Source organism: Gracilinanus agilis, chromosome 4, assembly GCF_016433145.1.
Source record: "Gracilinanus agilis isolate LMUSP501 chromosome 4, AgileGrace, whole genome shotgun sequence".
In the NCBI taxonomy this organism is placed as follows: domain Eukaryota; kingdom Metazoa; phylum Chordata; class Mammalia; order Didelphimorphia; family Didelphidae; genus Gracilinanus; species Gracilinanus agilis.
Genome location: NC_058133.1, coordinates 417,289,897 through 417,302,701, shown reverse-complemented (window position 1 = coordinate 417,302,701; position 12,805 = coordinate 417,289,897).

The following is a 12,805-nucleotide window of genomic DNA, read 5'->3' as shown; positions in this document are numbered from 1 at the left end:
GGTTTCAAAGAGAGTTTTTGGGATTCGTTGGGTTTATTAAATTTGGCTTAGTGACATGGCTGCTATGACCACACTTGCAAACTGAAATATAGTGCAAATATTCAGACCAATTCCCATAAGAGATCATTAGGGATCAAAATATGTTTAATGAATTAGTTTCTGGCTAATTTTCAATAACAAAACAAAACCCATCCTTTCCTTCTTGTCCCCTCAAACCCCAAATCTGCCCTAATTCCAAACATTGTCTTGGGATTTATTACACAAATAGGCATAACCTTAGACCTTGCATTTAAATTTCTGGTGATTATTCCTAAATGTACTTTAATGCCTGGACAAATTTCAGGGCATGCTTTTACTGTAAGATGAGCCGTGCTTCAGACAGCATTTCAGACAGAGCCAACATCTTTGGTATTTGTTTTGGTTTCCCTCATTCCTTTAATAGTCTCTTCATAAACTTCTGTCAGCATCACAGCTCTCTGACTCCAGCAAAGAAGAAGTTGGACCACCCCAGAGCACAGTGTAGTCTGCCTACAATTGTAGATAACTTTGAAGTTTAAATTTATATTGTATAGAGAAAAATGCAGTATCCTCCTTGTCGGTTATGTTTCTGGTGGGGCAGGGTGGATTTTTTCTTCCCAATTTTCCTTAGTCAAATTAGGATGGTATCTCATATGTTGAGAGGCAGTTTCACATGGCAGATAAATAGCTAGCTTTAGGATTAGGAAGACCTTGGTTCATTTCCTATACTGTCCAATTTTTGTGATCTTGTGTAAGTCACTTAACCTTCCAGTGCCCCAAAGCAACCTTCTAAGACAATAAATTGCAGAGCTGGTACTGATTTTATTTGTAGGGGAGATTTTTTTTTCCACTTATGGGTTCAGTTCTCCCCATCAAGCTCCCTCCAAAACTGAAACGTTCAGATATATGAAGCATGATGAAAGTCATATAAGGATAAGAGTGGTGATTCAGTAGCTTTGTAGTGTATTTTCCCCCTTAGAGATAGAAAACTTGGGGGGGAAAATTTGGAAACCAGTAAAAATCATCAAACAGTTTTTTTACAGATTCAAACTATCTCATAGCAAAGGAGAATGAATACTCAGTCTATTATCCCACGATCTATTATCTTCAGGATATCATTAACATTGAAATTCAAGGAAAGTGATGAACACTGTAGGGGGATTAAAAGTAACCAGCTGAGTTCCCTGTGGAGGAAAGTTTTCCCATAAGAAAAAAAAATCCATTCTTCTATCATAGTCCTCTAGAAAAATAATAATTCAAATAAATCAGAAAAGAGATGATAGGATATTGCTCCAAAGATGCATTTGGGGGTCTATGAGCTACTTGAGAAAATTATTATTATATAGGATTCCCACATCCACTTCTATGCCCTTTTTGAAACCAAATAATGATCTAACCATTGAGAAGGCTGAGCAGAAAATGTTGAGGTTAAGGAATTTCATGTCCTTTGCAGTCTTTTTTTTCTCCCTGAAGACCCAAAAGAAACACAATGGCCAGAAACTGAGTACTGGAGTTCATCAATGTTTTGAATATAAGACTAATGCCTCATGCTCATGTTCGAATGTGTTCTCAGTTTCACAGAAGAGACAACACAGAGAGGAATGAGGACTGGGTAAAAGAGAAAAATTAACTCTATTTCTGTGTTATGAAATAGTGCCTATTAGGCCAGGCAGCATGAGGCAAGTATTAACAACTGTTTACTTCTGGCACACAAGGATATGATAAAAGTTATTTATTGGCTGGATTAGGAAAATGTATACTGTAACTGTTTTCTAAGAGGGGATGTTTTGTCATGTTAAATATGAGAGGAATTGGTCTCTTTAGTGTAAATTCAATCAGAATATGGGAAACAGAGTCATCTCAAAATCTGTTTTACATTCAAAAGGCTGAGCCTCTTAAACAAGAATGAGCCCATTTTTATAAGAGGAGACATAGTTCTAATAAGAAACATTTTTTCTAACTTGGTTCTGTGGGAAATAGTTTAGCCTTATTGAAAACTTCTAACATGCTTATAGAGTTTTATTTTTTACTTTGGAAAGAGAGTAACCCTCTATACATTTTATTTTATTTTTCCATTTGATGATTGTACATTTTATTTTAATAACAAATTTCCACATAAGGTTTCTGAAGTTAAATGATCCTGATTGTCTCCCTCCCTTTTTCTCTCTCCTCTCTCAGAGCTGACAAGCAATTCAACCTGGGTTGTACATGTATTATCACAGAAAACATATTTCCATAATATTCATTTTTGTGAGTAATCTTATAAGCCCAAACCCCCAAACATATACCCAAATAAACAAGTGAAAAATCATGTTTTCATCTTCTTTCCTACTCCAATAGTTCTTTCTCTGGAGGTGGATAGCATTCTTTTCCCCAAGTTCCTCAGAATTGTCCAGTATTGCTGTTAGTAGCAACGTCCATCATATTTGGTCATTCCACGATATTGCTGTTAATGTGTACAATGTTTTCCTTGTTCTGCTTATTTCATTCTGCATCAGTTCACATAGGTCTTTCCAGCCTTTTCTGAAATAATCCTTTTCATCATTCCTTATAGCACAATAGTATTCCATCACCATCATATACCACAATTTATTCAGCCATTCCCCAATCGAGGGACATTCTTTAGTTTCTGATTCTTTGTCACCACAAAAAGAGCAGCTATAATTTTTGTACAAACATAAAATTTTTGTACAAAAAGTTTCTATATTTTTTTATTTCTTTGGTATACAGATCTAGTAGTGGTATTAGTGGATTAAAGGGTATGCGTTCTTTTATAGCCCTTTTTGGGCATAATTTCAAATTGCCCTCCAGAAATGGTTGGATAAATTCACAACTCCACCAGCAATGCATTAGTGTCTCAATTTTACTGTCATATTGACCAATCTGATGGGTACCCCAGAATTTTTTTAATTTGCATTTCTCTAATCAAGTGATTTAGAACATTTTTTCACATGATTATTGTTAGCTTTGATTTCTTCATCTGAAAACTACCTATTCATATTCTTTGACCATTTATCAGTTGGAGAATGACTTGGATTCTTGTAAATTTGACTTGACCATTATCAGAGAAATTTATTATAAAAAATCCTCCCCTCCCAGTTTGTTGTTTCCTTTCAAATCCTGGTTGCATTGGGTTTATTTGTATAAAACCTTTTTAATCTAATATAATCAAAATTATTGATTTTATATCTTGTAATGTTCTCTATCTCTTGTTTGATCACAAATTCTTCTCTTCTCCATAGATGTGACAGGTAAACTATTCCAGGTTCCCCCTAACTTACTTACAAAATCACTCTTTATGTTTAAATCATATGCTCATTTTGACCTTATTTTGGTAAAGGGTGTGAGATATTGATCTAAACCTTATTTTTGCCATACCATTTCCCGATTTTCCCAGCAGTTTTTGTCAAATAGTGAGTTCTTATCCCAAAAGCTGGGGTCTTTGGGTTTATCAGACTCTAGACTGCTGAGGTCATCTACCCTATACCATTGATCTACCCTTCTATTTCTTAAGTCAGTCCCAGATTGTTTTGATGATTACTTTTTTTTATTATTAGACATTTATTAATATTTGTTTTTAACCTGTTTACATACTTTATGCCCCTACTTTCCCCTTCACCCCCCGCTCTCCCCCCACCCATGGCCAATGCACATTTCCACTGGTTGTAGCATGTGTCCTTGTTCAGGGTCTATTTCCCATTCCTGTCCACCTCAGCCCATGCATTCAAGCAATTGTTTATCTTATATGTTTCCTCTCCTGCAGTCCTTCCTCTGAATGTGGGTAGCATCTTTACCATAAATCCCTCAGAGCTGTCTTGTGTCATTGCAGTGCTGCTGGTACAGGAGCCCATTACATTTGATTTTACCATAATATATCAGTCTCTGTGTACAATGTTCTTCTGGCTCTGCTCCTTTCGCTCTGCATTGATTACTTCTTTATAGTACAATTTAAGATCTGTTACTGCCAGGCCACCATCCACCATCCTTCCCATTTTTTTCCTATTAGTTCCTTTGATAATCTTGACTTTTTATTTTTTCTAGGTCTATGAAATAGTTTTTTTGGTAGTTTGATTGGCATGGCACTGAATAAGTAAATTAATTTGGACAGGATTGTCATTTTTATTATATTAGCTCAACCTACTCATGAGCAATTAGTTTTTCTAATTGTTTAGATCTAACATTATTTGTTAGTACTTTGTAATTGTGTTCATGTATTTCCTGTGTTTGTCTTGGCAAATAGATTCCCAAGTATTTTATATTGTGACTTTCAATGGAGTTTCTCTTTCTAACTCTTGCTGCTCAGCTTTGTTGAAAGTATATAGAAATGGTAACGATTTACGTGGGTTTATTTATATATTTATATTTATACTTATATACTGCAACTTTGCTAAAGTTATTAGTTATTTCAACTAGTTTTTTGAGTTAATTTTCTAGGATTCTCTAAGTGTATCATCATATCATCCACAAAGAATGATAGTTTAGGGAAACAGAGTTTTTGAAAAGATTTTTTGAAACTTCAGTTCTAAAGAATCTCCATTTGGCTACTTTCTACTTATGTTACCTTGGACAAGTCATAACCTCTATGAGCCTGCTTCCTCATTTGTAAAATGGGGAGAAAAGCAGACTAAGTGATCTCTAAGATCTAAAATCTGCTCTAAATCCTATGATATTATGAAACAATGCCTTTTAGCTCCTATCTTTGGCAGCCAAATATAACCTATCTGCACATCCCTTCTGAGCACAGAACTAGGAATGAAGAGAATCAGATTTCAGTCTGGTCCAGTGGCTCTGACACTAGCTTTGGAACTAGGGATGTCTCATGGCCTGCCTGTGCTTGAATTTTCCTCTTTGTTACATGAAGATAAAAAGAGTTGCTTTATTTACACTAAAAAATTATTGCAAGGATAAAATGAAAACAGATCTCTAAAAGTTCTTTGGAAAATTAAAAGCACAAATATAATTATTTTCATTATCATAATAATCACCTTACTTATCTGGAGGTCAGTCATCCAGCAGTTTTTGCATAATAATATTAGGGGAACTATAAAGCTAGAGATCAACCAGTCCAGTCTCATACCTTTATAGAAAAAGAGGAAAGTGAGACCTAGCGGCTAGTATGTTCACCCCTCAAAATTTATGCTTGTCTTCCCTGATAGAGAATATGAAGAATATGAATTCCTTTTGTATTTCTATACCCAGAGCTTAGTGCAGTAACTGACATATAATTAGAATGTTATAAATTGCTTGCAATTTGTAGAGTAGTCTAAGATACAGGCAGTTAGCATGATCAAGATTCAAACCCAGGTCTTCTGACTCCCTTTTTCTGCTCCTAACTCTTGGATTTTCAGACATGTGGCAACATGGTCCAGAAATAAGGGCAGAAAGGCTTTTTCTCTGAGTTGCGGAGTTAGCACTTTTCCCATAAGGCCTTCATTGAGACATTACTTACCCTATCATGGGAGATTCTTAGAAGGCTAGCTTTAGAGTTTCTTCACGAACAAAATGTTAGAAGTAACAAGTTAGAAAGTGCCTACTGCTGAACCAGTAGATTTTTTTCTGCTAAGAGCCAGAAGTGACAGTAACGAAAAGACCACAAAAATCCTATGAAAATAGAAACAAGAACTCAAAGAATAGCCATTTGGAGCCTTTTAGTGTGGGATTAAGCAGTCCTACATACCCTAATTCCCACCAAGAGCATCACAATATTGTATTAGAATAGGACTCATTATGACAACTTTAAAGCACAAATAATTCCACTGAGGTAACAAAAAATATCTATTTTTCAATGGTCATTATGATGAGTTTGAATTAATAAGAAAAAGATTTGATTACATTTTATTGACTCATTTTTTTCAGTTATATCCAGAATTTTCAAATATAGGTGATATAAAAATAAAATTATTTGTAAGATATGGCTATTGTTGGTAGAATTGTAAACTCATCCAATTGTTATGGGGGGCAATTGGAACTATGTTAAAATGGCTATAAAACTGTATATAGATATAGATATAAATCCTTTGTCCCAGTAATACTGGTAATAGGTAATATCCCCCCAAAGACATAAGAGAAAAAAGAAAAGTAATATATAAAATGTTTATAACAGTGATTTTTGTGGTAGCAAAGAATTGGAAACTAAGGAGACCCCCACCAATTAAGGAATGGCTGAATAAGTTGTGGTACACGATTGTGCTGGAATATCATATTTGTGCAATTAAAAGCAATGAGGGTGATGATGTCAGAAAAACCTGGAAATACTTATATCAACTGATGCAAAGTGAAGTGAACAGAAACAGAAGAATATTATACACAGTAACAGCAATATTTTAACAATGATCAACTGTGCAAGACACTTTTAATTGCACAAAAATCACTGTTATAAACATTTTTATATATTACTTTTCTTTTTTCTTTTATGTCTTTGGGGGGATATTACCTATTACCAGTATTACTGGGACAAAGGATTTATATCTATATCTATATACAGTTTTATAGCCCTTTTAAGATAGTTCCAATTGCCCCCCATAACAATTGGATGAGTTTACAATTCTACCAACAATAGCCATATCTTACAAATAATTTTATTTTTATATCACCTATATTTGAAAATTCATTCTCTTCTCTTACACTAAGCCATCCCTCATGACAAATTAGTTTTTTTCTCATAGTAAATGGTGCTCTAATTAACATATTTGTATTTCTGAGTGTTTTTCTTATTGTCAATCAATAACTTTTTAAAGAGATAGCCTCAGTAACAAGATTTTGATAAAACACATTTTAGATTTTTATTAAGAACTCAATTAAAGTAAAAAGTTTCAGTAGTAAGGATAAGATTCTGTTATGGAAAATTCACTCATTCAGAATCCTTTAGGTTGGTGTGAAAATAATAAATGTTTTAATAGTACTTTAAAGTTTGCAAAAACATTTTTAATATATTATTTGATCCTCGCAACATCCATATGAAGTAGGCATTATTCTGATACTCATTTTTACAGGTGAGGAAATAGAGACTGAGAAGAATTAAGTGACTTAAGACAATTAAGTGATCAAACAACTTGTATCTGAGGTAGGATTTAATTCAGGGCTTTCTGAATCCAAATCAAGGGCTTTGTCCCCTATTCCATCTGATTACACTTCATTTCCCAGAGAAGAAAGCATTACAGTCACAATATTGACATAAAAAAATTAATTCCAGTTATGAACCTTAGGCAGTCTTCTACCCATTCATCTTTTCCTCTCTGCTCACAAGGTTTTTCTAGTATCAACCTCACTGGCTCACTAACTTAGAGCTAGTCTAGGATTCTCAAGCTTATTCTCAGGGTTGTTGTAAGAACAATGTTTTGTCTATCTCAAAACACAATATAAATCAGATTTATTTTTAGTCTCCTGAGACATGAGAGACTGAAATATATAGAACTTGCTGTGTCCATCTCCCTGCTCCAGCTACAAAATTGACCACTTGGTGGCAGTAGCCAGTTTTGACCAGGTGTGCCAGTCATCAAGTGTCTCAATTCTTTCTTCATCTGTAAAACTTATTCTTCTCATCTGTGACTTGTGTTTTCATTTCAGTCTTTTAACTGTAACTGTAACTTTTAACTTCCACTAACACAATACTGTACAAAAACATGTTACTTTAAAGTATAATCAGCCCATTTCACTCCCGATGGAAGGGCACAAAGTCCCTTCTTGGGCAAATTGTGAAATAACTAGCCTGGATGTGGCACAAGAAAGTAAACTCTGTTTCTTCCATGTTTCAGGGACCTGTGATTTTGTTTCTGTTGTGTGGGCTCTCTGTTCACTGATGTGAATTGAAAACTAAGAGCAGGGGTCATGTTATGGCACCTTGTTCATGTTATAGCTGCCGTTGGCAGTCTGATGAAGCCTATTATGGACTCCTTGGACTTATGTTTTTGAATTATCAAATTAGTATTAAGTGGAGTTTAGCATGTATTTTAACTCAAATTCTAGAGGAGTGCTAAGTAAATATATATATTACATATGAAATCAATTAAATTGAAATAGTTATGAAACTATTTTAAGAGATCAAGTTAAAGGTAATGGTAACCTTGGGGGTAGTAGCTAGGTGACTCAGTGGATAGAGTCAGGTCTGAAGATGGGAGGTCTTGGGTTCAAAGTTGACCCAAAACATTTCCTAGCTATATGACCCTGGGCAAATCACTTAACCCTATTTGCTTAGTCCCTGCCTCTCTTCTGCCTTGGAACCAACATTTTACTGTGGTTCCAAGACCAGAAGAGAAGTTTTTTTTTTTTTAAAGAATGGTAATCTTAATCTTAACTATAGTTAATGCTCTCTGTTCTAAAACTGAACAGAACTGGTCTTTGAGAGTCACCATGGTGCCAACATACCCAACCACCTTGAAGTCAGCTTGGTACTAAATCTCCCTTGATTACGGTTGGTTGGTTCTCATACAACAGACATAAAGCCTATTCCTGGGTTCTGCTTAACGACTTCACAACTTGGTGGGACCTGCTAGAACTTGCTGTCCCACAATAGCTTTTTGAAACCTAGGGTCACTTACATGCCCCAGTGAGGGCACTTTGCTAATAAGGGATAATAAATGGGCAGAGAGGAGAAAGCATAGATTATTCAGTCAGTATTGAGGAAATGCAGTTTTGGGGCATAGCATGTATTTTAAGTGAAACTCTGGATGAGTGCTGATAAATGAATGAAAGAAATGAAAACAATGACAAATCATAATGGTAATCACAGATGTATCCCCCACATCATAATATACCACAGAAGAAAATTCACTCATTCGGAACATCGTAGGTAATGCTAAACTCTGGATTAGGAGTCAGTACACTGGGGTTCCCATTCTAGCTCCATGGTATACTCTGTATGATTTAATCAAGTCAGAGTCTCAGTTTCCTTATTTATGAAAGGAGGATAAGCCTGTAGAACTCACAGAGCCATTGTGACAACAAAATGAAAACTTAAATTTATAAACATAAAAGCATAAGAGCTCCCCAATATACAATTGATTGCATACAGAAGTTGAAGGGCCAATGAAATATTGTTAATTTCATATATTACAAATATTTGCTGAGACCTTCAGGAAATTATTAACTGAACTCATCTTAATAGCTGCTAAGACCCTGAAAATTTCCCCAGAATTTCACTGGAAATCCCATCAGATCTACTTTAGGATATGTTTTTCACCAATTCCTGGTTATTCTTTTTCAAAAAGATATTTTGTTTTATCAATTACATGTAACAAGAATTTTCAACATACATTTTCCAAAATTATAAAATCCAAATTCTTTCCCTCTCTCCTTTCCCTCCCCTTTCCTGGAGATGGTAAGCAATTTGATCTGGGCTATATGTGTATTATCATGCAAAACACACTTTCATCTTGGTAGTCATTGTGAGAGAAAACTCAAATAAAATCCAAACCCCAAAATAAAATAAAAACCCAAATAAACTAAAATAAAAAAATAGTATGCTTTGACTCCAGCAATTCTTTCCCTGGAGGTGGAAAGCATTTTTTGTCATAAATCCTTCATATCCTGGATCATTGTATTGTTGAGAGTAGCGGAGTCTTTCATAGCTGATCATCCCACAATATTGCTGTTACTGTGTACAATGTTTTCCTGATTATGCTTACTTCACTCTGTAGCAGTCCATGTAGGTCTTTCCAGATCTTTTTGAACTCATCCTGCTCATCATTTCTTGTAGCACAATAATATTCCATTACGACCATATGCCACAATTTGTCTAGCCATTCCCCAATTGATGGGCATCCTTTCAATTTCTAATTCTTTGCCACCACAAAACAGGCTGCTATAAATATTTTTTGTACAAGTATGTCCTTTCTTCCTTTTTAAAAAATCTGTTTGGAATACAGACTTAGTAGTGGAATTACTGGATCAAAGGGTATGCACAGTTTTATCTGGGTCTAGTTCCAAATTGCTCTTTAGAATGATCAAATTCATTCACAACTCCAAGTATCCCAATTTTGCCACATTCCCTTGAAATTCCTGGTTATTTTTAACTATCACTGTCATTTCCTAAGTATATCATAATTTTTCCTAACAATTTACCTCTTTGGGGGTTATTTTTCAGTTATTATTTGGTGGTTTTAAAACAGTTTCTGGATCACAAGAAAAGTATGGTAGGAGTACTAGCCCAGTGACATCTATGTCTCAATCTATGTCTAAGGCTTATCTTCAGTTTCCCTGGAACTAAAGATGAATGACATCAATAATGCCTTACTAAGTTTAACTAGGTTTAAGTCTTGGGTAGGGCTTGCTTCACTCAGAAGTTTTAAAAGCAAGACTCAAGACTCCTGGAATTTTGGAACTATTAAAGGAAATTAATAGTGTCAATAGCTAGTTGATAACCAGTGAGAAAACACCTTGTACTAATATTTTTTTCCATCACCTTTACATCATCCCTATCACTGGCAAAAGGGGCAAGCTTCTTAAACCTATGTGTTCTAGGAAATGGAGGTCAAATGAAACTGGAAGAAAGATATGGAGTCCAGTTTTTGAAACTCATACAAAAGATGTTTTTTGTCCAGGTCAAAGGTTATTTGGATATAGGTCACCAGTAGGAAGCAGCATGGAGTCATCAATTTATTTATAGGTCTTAATTTGGTTCCTAGGCTTTCTGTAAAATAAATGGAACTATTTTTATAGGAAGCTCTTGACTAGCAAAAAAAGTAAGCTCTTAAGAAAAGTACTTGAAATAATAATATTGGAAATTACATTAGAATTAGATATAATTAGAAACAATAATAAAAGAAGTAGTAAGTAAAAATACCCTGTGATCTGACTGACAATTATTTGCCTGTAACCTTAGGCAAATTACTGATTCTCTTTAGGCTTTGGCTCATATGTAAAATGGAAATAAAATAATGTACCACTTACCCCATAGGGTTGTTATGAGCCTAAAATGAGATGAAAAATCATAAAACACTTTATAAATATCTTTCTTTCTAAATATATATATATGTGTGTGTGTGTGTGTGTGTGTGTGTGTGTGTGTGTGTAAGTTATTTCTAGCATCCACATTCTTGATATCAGGGGATACTGAAGATAATGAATGGGAAAATGAGAGATACCAATTAATGTTGAGAGCAAGAAGCTATTTTAATTTGCTAGTTTAGGGGAAAGTTAAAAAGCAAAGACTCCAGGTTTTAACTGGAGATATTGAAAAGAATAGGAGACTAGGACAACAAGGGAAGTATATTGGGGCAGCACTATGAAGTCTCCTGCATTGGAGCCAAGACAAAGACTTCAAAAGTTGGATTGTCCACTATCCTCTCTCATAATGGGTAGTGTAGAAACTTATCACTTCCAAAATGGAAATGAAAAGGGTCAGGAGGAAGTTACTGCCAGGTGTAAGCACAATGGTTGCTTTTTGCTGAGCTGAGGTTCCAGCAGGCAGAGCTATCAATCACTCATATTATGGGTCAAGTTAATCTTCTTGGGTTGTGGCTTTCTCTATATTAAGTCCTTGGCTTCTGCCCCTCTGGAGGAGTATTTTTTGTTTCAAAATAGGCTGAGGTAATGGCAGATGTTTGCCTCAATGTCTGTGATCTCAGAGATGAGAAATTAATCAGATTCGTCTGAGTCAGACCTTGTCTTTCCTATGAAACACCTCAGTGCTCTGATCTTAAAGCTTAATTACCAAGAACTGAGCCAGTTGTCTTGAAGCCTGGCCAAAAAGCCTTATATCATCATGGAATCCTAGATCATGGGACTTTGACTTACTGTTATGTCCTGAAGACCATTTCCAAATTCTCTGGAGGCAACCTTATGTACTGTTTTGGCCACACTTATAGTAGGCATTGTCAAAAGATGTTGGAGAATAAAGATGGATGATAACTAGTTGGTAGAAGTTTCCCAGCATCTATCTCCTTGACACTGTAAGGAAATTTTATTTTGATATTGGGATTGGCAGAGGTACTACCAATTGGTCTTATAAGCTCACACCTTCCATCTTTTGGATTTGTGGGAAGGAGAAAGAGAAAAACCATGGAAACCAGGAGAGCCAGAGGTAGAAGTGGAAGTACCTTGCCATGGTGGAACATATGGCAGATCACTAACACCTGGTGCAGACCCTCATCACCTCACACCTGGGCTATTACAAAAACCCATGGGTGGCTCTCCCTGCCTCAAGTCTTTTCTCATTCCAACACATTCTCCACATTCAGCTGTCAAATTGAGTTTCCTAAAATGTAGGAAAATATGTGATAATTTTTTTCCTCCCTGTCCCCTACCCATTCAATAAACTTTAAGATAATTCTAACATTACTACCGCCAGGATCCTGTTTGGTCTTCAAAGTCCTTCATAGCATTCTTACTTTTGCAATCTTCTTAAACCTCACTCGACTCTGTATACACTGGATTTCGTGCTGCTCACTCATATAAGATCCCCAATCTCCCAACTTCAAGCATTTTCATTGGTTGTCTCCGTGCCTTTTATTCCTCATTTCTACCTCCTGGGTTTTTTAGTTTCTTGTAAATTTTAGCTAAAGTCCCTTAGTGCGTTCTCTCTGAGACTACCTTCAATTTATCTTGTGTATATCTTCTTTGTACATAGTTATTTGTTTGTGGTCTCCCCCATTAGATTGGGGGCTCTCTGAGAGCAAGAACTATTTTTCTTTTCTTTTCTTTTGTTTTCTTCTGTTTTCTTTTTTCTTCTTTTGTTTTGTTTTGTTTTGTTTTCTCTTTTCTCTTCTCTTCTCTTCTCTTCTCTTCTCTTCTCTTCTCTTCTCTTCTCTTCTCTTCTCTTCTCTTCTCTTCTCTTCTCTTCTCTTCTCTT